The following is an 11,005-nucleotide window of genomic DNA, read 5'->3' as shown; positions in this document are numbered from 1 at the left end:
AATCAGCGTGGGGGTCAGTCTACCTCTGCCCCCGCTGCTTCTACTTCCAAACCTTCCTAATCTGAGCTTTGTGGAGCACCCCACGCCAGTGGGTGGCATGATCCGCCATCAACTCCCCCACTGGCTCGCTCTCACATCGGACACGTGGGTGTTGAAGATCATCCTTCCCTTTCAGTCCGCCCCTCCAGCCATGTCACCTCAGTACCACCGCATGTCTGGGGAACACTTGGCAACTCTCCATCAGGAAGTTACGGCCCTCTTGGCCAGTGCGTTTCTGGGCCGGAAGTAGGGAGTGGTTGTTATTCCCACTACTTTCTGGTCCCAAAGAAGGACAAAGGGGGCCTGCGTCCCATCATGGAACTCCGGAACATCAACCGTTTCCTCCGGAAGGAGAAGTTCAAAATGCTGACTCTTGCTCAGGTCTTGGCTGCCCTCGACCCTGGAGACTGGATGATAGCGTTGGACTTGCACGACGCCTATTTTCACGTCCCCGTCCTGCTGGCCCACCGGCGTAACCTGCGGTTCACGGTAGGCCAGGAGCATTTTCAGTTTGCCGTGCTCCACTTCAGCCTTACCAGCGCCCCTCGGGTGTTCACAAAGGTGATGGCGGAGGTCGCAGCTCACCTGCGCAAGTCAGGGGTGTCAGTCTTCCCTTACCTCGACGACTGGTTGCTGAAGGCGGGCTCGCCCAAGGCAGTTGTCGGTCACCTTCAGACTACGGCCGACCTGCATTTGCTGGGGTTCTCCATCAATGTGCCGAAGTCGCACCGGAGTCCCTCTCAGAAGCTCCCCTTCATCTGAGCGGTTCTGGATTGGACGCGGTTTCGGGTTTATCCTCCCGAGCAGCGAGTCCGGGTTATTCAGACTATGATTCCGATCTTTCAACCTCTATCCCGGGTTTCAGTCAGGATGACCCTCCAGCTCCTGGGCCTGATGGCCTCCTGCATCCTGCTGGTGCCACATTCCAGATGGCATATGCGGGCTCTGCAGTGGGATCTGAAGTTCCAGTGGGCACAGCATCAGGGCAATCTGTCCGATCATGTCTAGATCTCGGAGGGCACTGCACGACAATTGCAGTGGTAGCACACGAACCGCGATTGGGTCAATGGCAGATCCCTCTCCCTTCCCCAACCGGAGCACACAGTGGTGACGGATGCGTCCCTCCTGGGATGGGGTGGCCACTTGGGAGAGGCGGAGATCAGAGGACTCTGGTCTGGTGGAGTCCCGGCTCCATATCAACCTTTTGGAGCTTTGGGCGATCCGCCTTGCACTGAAGGCATTTCTTCCCTCTGTCCGGGGAAGTGTGGTGCAGGTGTTCACGGACAACAACACCGCCATGTGGTATTGCAACAAACAGGGCAGGTGGGGTCCTGCACCCGATGTCAGGAGGCTCTGCGCCTATGGACATGGCTGGAACATCAAGGCATTACCTTGGTGGTTCAACACCTGGCAAGTTTTCTGAACGCCAGGGCGGACGAACTCAGCCGCCGGTGCTTGATAGATCACAAATGGCGTCTGCACTGGGACGTGGCACGAGGTCTCTTTCTGCAGTGGGGAGAGCCTTGGTTAGATCTATTTGCCACCGAAGAAAACACACAATGTCATCAGTTCTGCGCGTTGGGATTTCCAAGGCGGCTCTCGCTAGGCAATGCTTTTTGTTGCGAGTGGAGTTGCGGTCTATTGTACGCCTTTCCGCCTATACCACTTCTGCCCAGAGTGCTGAAGAAGATTCGGCGCGACCGGGCCCAAGTCATCCTTGAGGTTCCGGATTGGGCATGAAGATACTGGTATCCCGAGCTACTCAGCATGGCGATCAACCCCCCGATCCGTCTGCCTCTTCGGGAGGATCTTCTGTCGCAGCAGGGGACAGTCCTCCACCCGAACTTAACCAGCCTCCACCTCCAGATTTTGATCTTTCTCCCGAAGTCTGTGATGTCATTCTGGCGGCCAGGCGGCCCTCCACTAAAATGGTATACGCCTGCAGGTGGAAAAAGTTTGTGGCATGGTGCACAGCTAAGGCTGTGGATCCCCTTTCTGCCCCTCTTTCCGACGTCCTTCTGTTCCTTCTTTCTTTGGCCCAGCAGGGCTCTGCACTGGGCACTATCAAAGGTTATCTTTCGGCCATCTCCGCCTTTTTACGGCTTCCAGATCAGTCTTCTCTTTTTAAGTCCCCGGTTGTTAACAGTTTCCTAAAAAGCATTACGCACACGTTTCCTCCCGTGCTGTTCATAATGCCTCAATGGGACTTAAACCTTGTCTTGACATATCTGATGTGCGCTCCCTTCGAGCCCCTTCATACCTGTCCTTTGCGTCTTCTCACTCTCAAGACGGCTTTCCTGGTAGCTATCACCTCTGCCAGAAGAGTGAGTGAGCTCCAGGCTCTTTCTTCCAAACCTTCTTTCCTTTCTGTTCATCCGGACAAGGTGGTTTTAAGGACCCGTCATTCTTTCTTGCCAAAAGTTGTCCCGCCCTTCCACATCGGGCAGACCATCACTTTGCCCACCTTCTTTCCACCTCCACATCCTTCAAAAGAGGAGGAGCGGCTCCACCATCTGGACCCAAAACGTGCGCTCTCGTTCTACCTCCAGCATACTCGACAGTTCCGGATGGATGACCAGATCTTCAGATCTTTGTTGGCTACGTGGGCGCCAAAAGAGGTCTGGCTGTGCACAAGCTGACCATCTCTCGGTGGGTCGTTCTCTGCATCAAGGCCTGTTACTAGTTGGCTAAGAAGGAGCCTCCTGTGTGGGTGCGTGCCCATTCTACCAGGGCAAATGCAGCGACTACTGCCTTGGGACGCGGCGTCCCCTTGCAGGACATTTGTCAGGCAGCTACGTGGGCCTCGCTGCACACGTTTATCAAGCATTACTACCTTGACAGTCAGGTCCGGAGAGACGGCTTCTTTGGTCGTTCTGTTCTCCGTGACTTTCTGGTGTGATCTATTCGCAGACTCACCACCATGGTTGGTATTGCTGGGGTATCTATTCTGAGGTAAGGAATCTATCACTAACGTGTCTCTTTCAGATGCACAAGTTACTACTTGTGTAACGACATATCTGTAAGAGACATTAGTTAGTGATAGATTCCTTACTGAACTGATTTCTAGGGTTAAGGTCATCCCCTTTCAGGGCCCTAGTTTCATGGCACCAGTGGTCAGTTTTTTGCATCGCTCTGCGTTCCTGGCGCGGAAAGTCGTGTACAGAACTGACAGCGCGCATGGGTGGCACCTAAGTAGTCTCTGTGATGTCATCTCGACGCATACGACGCCAGCGACGGACGCGGAGCCGCACGACGCCTCCTACTGACGCGCAGGGGACTGCTAGCGAAAAAACTTTCCGGGTCCAGTCTGACGCCTGGGGATATTCTAAGGTAAGGAATCTATCACTAACTAATGTCTCTTACAGATATATTGTTACACTAGTAGTAACTTGTGCTATAAGAGCAAAGGCACCAAAGAGGATCTTTGTTATTTAACAATGGACTGGGTTTCAAAATGTTTTGTTTTGTGCATTGCAGTAGACATTGTGTGAAATATTCGGAAGTGCATTGAAGGAATTATGCTCCTTATTGTCTATGTGTAGTCCAAAACTAAGCATTATTTTATTTGAAATGGATGCTTGAGGCCAAGATGTGTTTGAGCGACTGCACCTACTACACAAATGTAAAGTAATGTTATGGAATTGCGGTAACAAAAAGAGTGCATTGAAGAGCGCTAAGCCTAGGGATGGGCTATAGAATAGTACTGATGATGGTTTGTTGTTGATTCTGAAGGACACATTTCCCTATGTTTGAGTTGATAATGCAAGAAAATTAAGTATATTTTACAAAGTGTGCAGTTGAAGTAACTAACTGTGCTGCTGGGGTCTTATGAAAATTAAAAAATAAATCATTATTGTGTGATGATATTGGCTTTGGGCTAGGATGTTACTACACCTGCTGCACATATTGAAATTGCGATCTAGCGTAGCTCTGAATGACAGATGAAGAGGGAGAGGTGTGTTGTTGATGGGTGCGCGCTGAAGATGAGTGTTAAGTTGTGGTGGTAGGGTCCAGCCTGATTTGCATATAGCTAGGTCTTAACTGGGGTGGCAAAGTGAGCTAAAGAACGATGATGGATTCAACCCAGATCTGTGACTGGAGTGAGTGTCTGAAAAGTTTCAGCGCTCCGTCCATCATGCCCAGACGTGGGTCCCTTGCTCACTTTGCTCCACTGGATTAAAACTAGCCTGGCTAGTGGGGGGTGTTACCCTGAAGCTGGTCTCAGCATGCTTGTTTCTGGTCCAGGGAAGACCTGGTTTGGAAGTTCGGGCTGGATTGTTCTCATGAGGAATAGGGTCAAGACTGATTTGCATATTGCTGGTTCTGAACTGGGGTGGCGAAGTGAGCTAAAGAATGATGATGAATTCAACCCAGATCTGTGTCTGGGGATAAGTATCTGAAAAGTTTCAGTGCTCAGTCCATCATCTCCTTGTGTTTGCTCTGTGTTTGTTCAGCACCGCCACAGAAAATACGTGCATCTCCTCCTTGACAGCGGAGCAGCGCTATAATGCATGATTAATGCATTTCAGTGCTGTGATGCAGACCACCACACCGGAATGCATGAGTCTAATGCCTGATGTGTGGTACTTAACAGGGCTGTTTGTGTTTAGATACACTGCAAATGTGACAAGATAAGAACACGATTTAAAGCCTGTTTACAGAAAGTGCGATCTCGGAAGGATACTGTAAACAAGTTTGGGTAAGGGAAGGGTTCAACTCAAGCTAGACAGCCTAAAACAAATAGAGCCAGCAAATAGAAATCAAGGAAATGTGAGTTACAAACCACAAAGCCAATTAGGCAGATGACATTCCCAGGGAAGCTTTCTGAATTTCCCCAAAATGTCTTCAGCAAACCAGACAATTGTGCTGTCTGGCAGGCTTCAACCTAACCAATACTACAAGTCCCAGAATTCAAAGAAAAAATCTGGACTCGAGCAGCACGTCTCAAATGGACTTTGGAATCTTAGCAGCTATGTTTCAGCCAACTTGCAAAGGGCACATATTTGTGTTTTTGGTTTAAGGAAGATACGAAAATACCACAAATTCAGAAAAAAAAATGTAGATCACGTGAACAGGCATGTTTTAGGATTAAATCTATTTTTATTAAAGAAAACAAAGCATCGGAACGGCAGCAGCAGCTAGCGCCTACAACCCTACGGGCCGGCGGATCACTGCTCCTGTAAGTCAGCCCCCCAGGATCCCAACTCGCACCCCGTAGGCAGACCCCCCTTAAACACAGCATGTCGCCTACAACCCCGTGGGCCGGCCGCGTCTTAACTGCAAGGTTCAAGCGGATCCCCGGGTTCTCCGCAGGGCGACTCTGACCATTCTCCCCCCCGTGCCATCCAGTGGAGCCCGCCCATGGTGAGCCTCCCCGCCATGTGCCTACCCGGGAGGGATACTCCCCTAGGAAGGCTAAGATTCCGTTCTGGACGTAAGGCTTCGTGACCATGGTCTGCCCCAGAGGGCATCATCCGCTTCGATACTTCCTGAACCAAAACAAAAAGTAAGAACGAAAACATTGCCCCTAAACTCCCCCCCCCCCAACCCGTCCAGTAACCCCGCCCCTAACTACCCCCCCCTCTCTCAACAGGCATGTTTTAAAAAAAGCATGTTTAAAAAAATTTGCGAACTTGTTTATTGGTAGCTTTCTGTCTGCTACATTTCAAGCACCTGTGTAATCTTTTTATACAAACGTTTTCTCCCAGCAGCTCTTTCCTCTTCGTTATGCGGGCTGAGCTTCGTTCAGGCTTCTTTTCCTGGCAAGTGCGCAAACTCGTCGGACCGGCCCTCTCAGTGGAGTGTCACTGTGACCGGCACATCACATGATATTATTGAAGAAGAGTCAGGTGATAGGAAGCGGCTGAGCAGACCAGGAAGGAAAATAGGGGAAAGAGGTAAGCAGTTAAAGAGCTGCGTTGGCCGGAGGAGTAACAGGGGGAACGGGAAAGTGGGTGCCATTGCTTTATCTGACTACTGGGCTGCAAAATGCGCGCGAGAAACTATGTTATGGGTGCTGACTGTGACCGAAGTATCGGACGAGGCTAGACACCCGTCTAAGGTGAACAGAGAAAAGAAGTGGTGCAGTCAAGAAGATTGCTGAAGTGTATATTTTCTGATGAGAACCGATGCTAGGTAGGCTAAAAGGATACTGTACGCCGATGCTAGGTTCGTTATTGGGACACACGACACCGATACTATGTTCGTTAAAGGGGCACACTGAAGATCGGTTCAATAATGGGCCACAGCAATGCTCGGTTCATTAATGGGTAGTACCGATGCTTGATTCAATAATGATAGGCCCCGAGTCTCTGTTCATTAATGGGTCCTACCGATGATCGATTCGGTAATGGGGCATGATAATGCTCGGTTCATTATTTGGTCGCACCCAGGGCTTTAAGTGGGCTAATAAAAAGTGGGAAAGTAGGGGTGTCTCTAAACGCGACATGGCCAAAGAGACGTGGCCAAGAGTTCTGCATGGCATATGTAATTAGGGGTGTGTTCTGAATCAAGTGACTCTAGAATCCCGTGACTCATAATTTTTAAAAGTGAGGCTGCTGCCTGAGATGTATGAAGGCGCAAGGATGTGCAGAATGTGGTAGGAGAAACCATAAAAACAAAAAAATACATCGAATTCCATTATCACATCTCTGTATCGAACCTATTGTCAGAATCGTGGCAAGTGTGTCCTGGGCCCTAGTTCAAGGAAAGAAATTGGCTCCTGGCTTTAAATTATAAAATGCAACAACATTCGTGGTTCAGTGGGCCCTTGTGCCACTGCACTAATGGAAGCTGTCCAGCGTTGCTGGTCTGAGAGAGGTCTTTCTTTCACAAATACATTAGTTCCCTACCCATAACGGACGCATGACCACCTGTGTCCTGCAGCTGCAATATAACAAAAAAATAGCTCAGTTGGATTCCGGCAGGCTCAATGGCTCGTCATTTACTTTCACAGTGTGTACTGAAAATTATATATGCCCCCAGAGCGGAGCAGATACAGCAGCAAAAGAAGGCAGGGTGCCCTGATCCTATGTGCAATGCAACGGCACAGGATGTGATTCTCTTAGAAGAGCGCAGTCTTTGGTAAGGATAACCCTCATCTTCAATTAGAACAGAAAAGAAAGCATCTCAGGCCTTCTCCCTCCTGTTGTTAATTCTCTTTGATGCAGGTGCGGGAGGTGCACAGTGACCCAGGTAACTGACTGCCAGTCGCTCAGGGAAACGTTTTGTTTATTTGTCCTCCTGCTGCATTATGCGTTTTTCTGCTTCCTAAATTATGGGGCTAAAAATCGAGCCAGAAAGGAACCTGTTGAAGTTGCCCTTTTAAATTACTGTCGGTGCTGAGACCCGGCAGGACCCAGCCCACTTAAAGCCCTGGTTGCACCAATGCGAGGTCCCATAATGGCCACACTGATGCTGGTTTGGATAATTGTGCGCCCAGATGCTAGGTGTGCTAATGGGGAGCACCAGTGTTATATTCGACTATGGGCTACAGTGATGCTGGGTTTAATAATGAACACTCATAAAGTGATGGGCGGACTGCTCGCAAACAGACTAGTCTAACCGCTGGCGCCAGGACCGGTTCTAGGATTTTTGGGGCCCCGGGTGAAGGGAAATGTGCGAGGCCCCTCGAATTTTCAAAGTGACACCTTCAGGGCTCCGGAAGCTGCTTTGTGGAGACTTCTCATGGGCTGCTGCTGCTCCTCCTCTCAGCCACCTACAAGCACATCTTTTACAGCTCATATCGGGCTGAAGGTGTCAGAATTACTTGGGGGCTGAGAGTTAAAACTGTGGGGGCGCTAAAGTGCTGGACAAAGGGCGTCCGCAGTGTCTCTGAATGGCCTAATTGCAGGGAAAACCTGCACAATGTGTCTCCCTGAAACTGGGACAAGGGTCCCCCACCCCTAGGTCCATCCACACAATCCCTGAGAGGATCAAGGGGCCCTCCCATAAGCCCAATTGCAAAGAGACACCTTTCTTTCAATTGGATCGGCAGGGGTACATGAGGACCGGTGGTGTATTGCAATTGTGTGGGGCCCCATGCAGGTAGGCTGAGTGGGAGGCCCTGGGCAACTACCCATGCCTAGCGCCAGCCCTGGCTGGCGCTCGCTCTTGGTATCATTTCATCCATCACCTTGTTTGTTGCAGCTGATGCCCTAAGTGTGACAGGCGGGCTCTATGCTAACTGCTATTGGACTCAAGTAGCACCCTACTGATGAGGCCCAAGTTGGTTGAAACTGGTCGGGGTTTGCTTGTGTTCCCTTCTGAAAGGGGCCTCCCCTGGTAGTTCAGAATGGATTTTTCCACCATTGTTCGAGTTAGAGACAGCTAGAAGTTGTGCTGACCTCTTGAAGTCAATAAGACAGATGTTGTTTTATTCTCGTTAGCAACAGCAGTACAGCTAAATGCTCTTGATGTTTGCTGAGTATTCCTTAGGGTGCTACAATTTCTGGTCCAGAGGAAGACCCCATAGGAAATTACAGCTGTAAAGGGGTCAACACATTGACAGGTTATGGTGTTTTGGGATTACAAAGAGACTTTATAGTCAGTCCTAAATCATTCACTATGCAGTGAATTCTCCTCTTCACACACTGATTAATATCGACTGATATTGCAAAATACTTAATCTTTGCCTGAAACAATTTACAAGTTGAGCACTATTTTTATTTGTCACTTGCACTGCGTCGTTTATTCACTTAGGGCACCTTCATAGGAATGTATTCCTTTTGGATTATCGTGGATGCAAACCAGTACAAGTTTCATGTTGCTTGCTAAATTACTTTTTAGGTCTCGGCTGCGCTTGCACAGTCTCGCTCCGAGATTTAATGACTTGGAGAAGAGGGGCTTGAACCCGCCCCTCTTCTCCCCTGTTCTCCATTGGCTGGCCTCTTGAATGCTGGCCAGCCATTGGAGAAGAGGTCAGTCATTCCTATTAGGCCCCGTCCTTTTCCGATCGGGGGCGTGTTTTTTGCGAGAAGTCTCAGGGAGGAGACAACAGCAAAACACGCCCCCGAATCCGAAAAGGACGCTGCCTTTCTCCGAGGCATTTCTTCTTGACCTCGGAGAAAGGCAGTGGTGTGCCTTTTGCTCTGCCTTGTTTTTTAAGGAATCAGCTCACGTTTCTTCAAAACACTGTGAGGAGTGAGCGTAGGGCGTTGCGCTACAGGCGAACGTCTGGTGACGTCAAATTATCCCGTCCAAACTTCAGAGATTAGCCACGATCGAAGGAACATGGAACATCGACTATGTGACGAGTGAATGGAAGGTGAGCTGCGGAGCGTGAGGGCGTCCAAAATAGTTTGAAAAAAAATCAGAGCTCCACATGGCTGCAGCTGCGCGCTGCACTCAATGCTCGTTTTTGTAATGCTTCTGACGTAGCCCTCCCACCTCTATTTTTCTTTCTCACGATCTGTCTCCTGTCTATCTCTATTTCCTCTGCTTCTCTGTTTGTAAATATCTCTGCCCACCTCACCGTTACCTCTCGCTGCCTTCCCCTCTGCGTCCTCCTCGTCCCTAGATCTTCCAACCGCCCTCTTTCTGTCTCTCCTTCACCCTCTTCCCTCCCTCGCCCTCTCTTACACAGTCACCGCATGCCTGTGTCTCGCGCCGTCTCACTGTCTCACACACTCCTGCTTGTTTCTCTGCCCCCTCTCCTTTTTCGTACCTCCTCTCTCAACACAAACCGAAAGTGCCTCCCAGCAGAGCACACGGGCATCCCAGCACTTTAAGGCACGGATGGCGTTTTGAAAGTAGCAAGAACGTGTCTCGCAGGCACCCCGCCCCTCGAAAAACACCCAGAAAAGAAGCGTTAATCTGCATTTTTTTCCTGTGGGGGTGCCAATCTTTGGCGCACAATACAGTTTAGAATAAGGGCGCTCCCCCCCCCCCCCCCCCGTATAGTTTGTGCAGAGACCGGGGTTCTTTTATTCAACCCCCACTCTTTCGGCTGTGCATAATTCTGTGCGTGTAGTCGGTCATGTGGGTGAGGTAATTCCTTCCTGCCCCTGAGGGCGGGTGCGAGGGGTGTGTGTGAAGTGGGAGGGGATCAGTCGCCCAGTTCGGGGGGGATAACAGATAACTACCTTTTGGTGTGCGCGGTGCGGACTTAAGACAGCTGTTTTGTATGTGGGGTGGGGGCGGACTTCTGCTAATACCTTATTTTCGTCCTCCTGTAATGTCATGTCCCCCCAACCCCCCCTTCTCTGGAGGAGGGGTGCAGTAGCAGCTTCCGCATCTTCCCCTGTTGAGCGGCACCATCTGAGGGCTCTCGCGGCTGCACATATCCCGTGCGTTGCACATCTTCCCTGTCACGCCCCCCGTACTGCCCCATAGAGCTCCTGGCCCCTCTTGCTCAATGGATGGGAGAGAACTGCTCTTCCCTACTTTTGAGTGAATTTTGCGTGCTGTCGAGGGTCACTTTACGTGGGCTTGTGTGTGTGCAGAATATCTGTGCTATGCACAGTTTTAACCTTTAAGCTTTTTTTGAATCCTCCATCCAACATTGTTGTACCATAGAGCTGTTCCTTGTATTATGTAGTACTCTCATTTGTCTTCGTGTGTGTTTGCATTGTGTCTGTGTGGGCACTCATCTATACAGATTAGTGTGTTTGTACGGATGTGTGTGTGTGTTCATGTCTGTGTGCGTGTGTGTGCCTATTCACTCGCGGGTGCGTGTTTGTGTGTGCCTCTTCATTCGTATGAGTTTCCAGAGTGTGGGCATTGTGTTTGTGTGGGCACTCATCTATGCATATTAGTGTGTTCGTAAGGATGTGTGTATATGCGTCTGTGCCTATTTGTGTGCGTGTTGTATGTGCCTATTCACACGCGGGTGTGCATGTCTGTGGTGTGTGTGCCTATTCATTTTTGTGTGTTTGCCTGAGTGAATGCGTTGTTTATTTCTATGTGCGCCGCAATCATCAATGCAGATTAGTGTGTTTGAAAGGATGTGTGTGTGTGTGTGTTTATT

The 11,005-nt window shown here is 50.0% G+C and overlaps 1 protein-coding gene across 3 annotated transcripts in view; it reads left to right on the top strand.

Annotated features, from left to right (window-relative positions):
• The first annotated feature begins 5,808 nt into the window (after positions 1-5,808).
• CTSA (cathepsin A) overlaps positions 5,809-11,005 on the top strand; it is a 71,484-nt gene continuing 66,287 nt past the window's right edge. Inside the window, exon 1 of one of the 3 annotated variants that reach the window (XM_085619375.1) lies at positions 5,809-5,936. The gene's annotated coding sequence lies outside the window, so the exon portion shown is untranslated. Of the gene's footprint in view, positions 6,175-9,081; positions 9,305-11,005 lie in introns of those variants that run through there. The other 2 variants (XM_085619377.1, XM_085619376.1) reach the window with 2 other exon arrangements.

The sequence above is a fragment of the Triturus cristatus genome, chromosome 7 (assembly GCF_964204655.1).
Source record: "Triturus cristatus chromosome 7, aTriCri1.1, whole genome shotgun sequence".
In the NCBI taxonomy this organism is placed as follows: Eukaryota; Metazoa; Chordata; class Amphibia; order Caudata; family Salamandridae; genus Triturus; species Triturus cristatus.
This window is presented reverse-complemented; position numbering and strand designations above follow the sequence as displayed.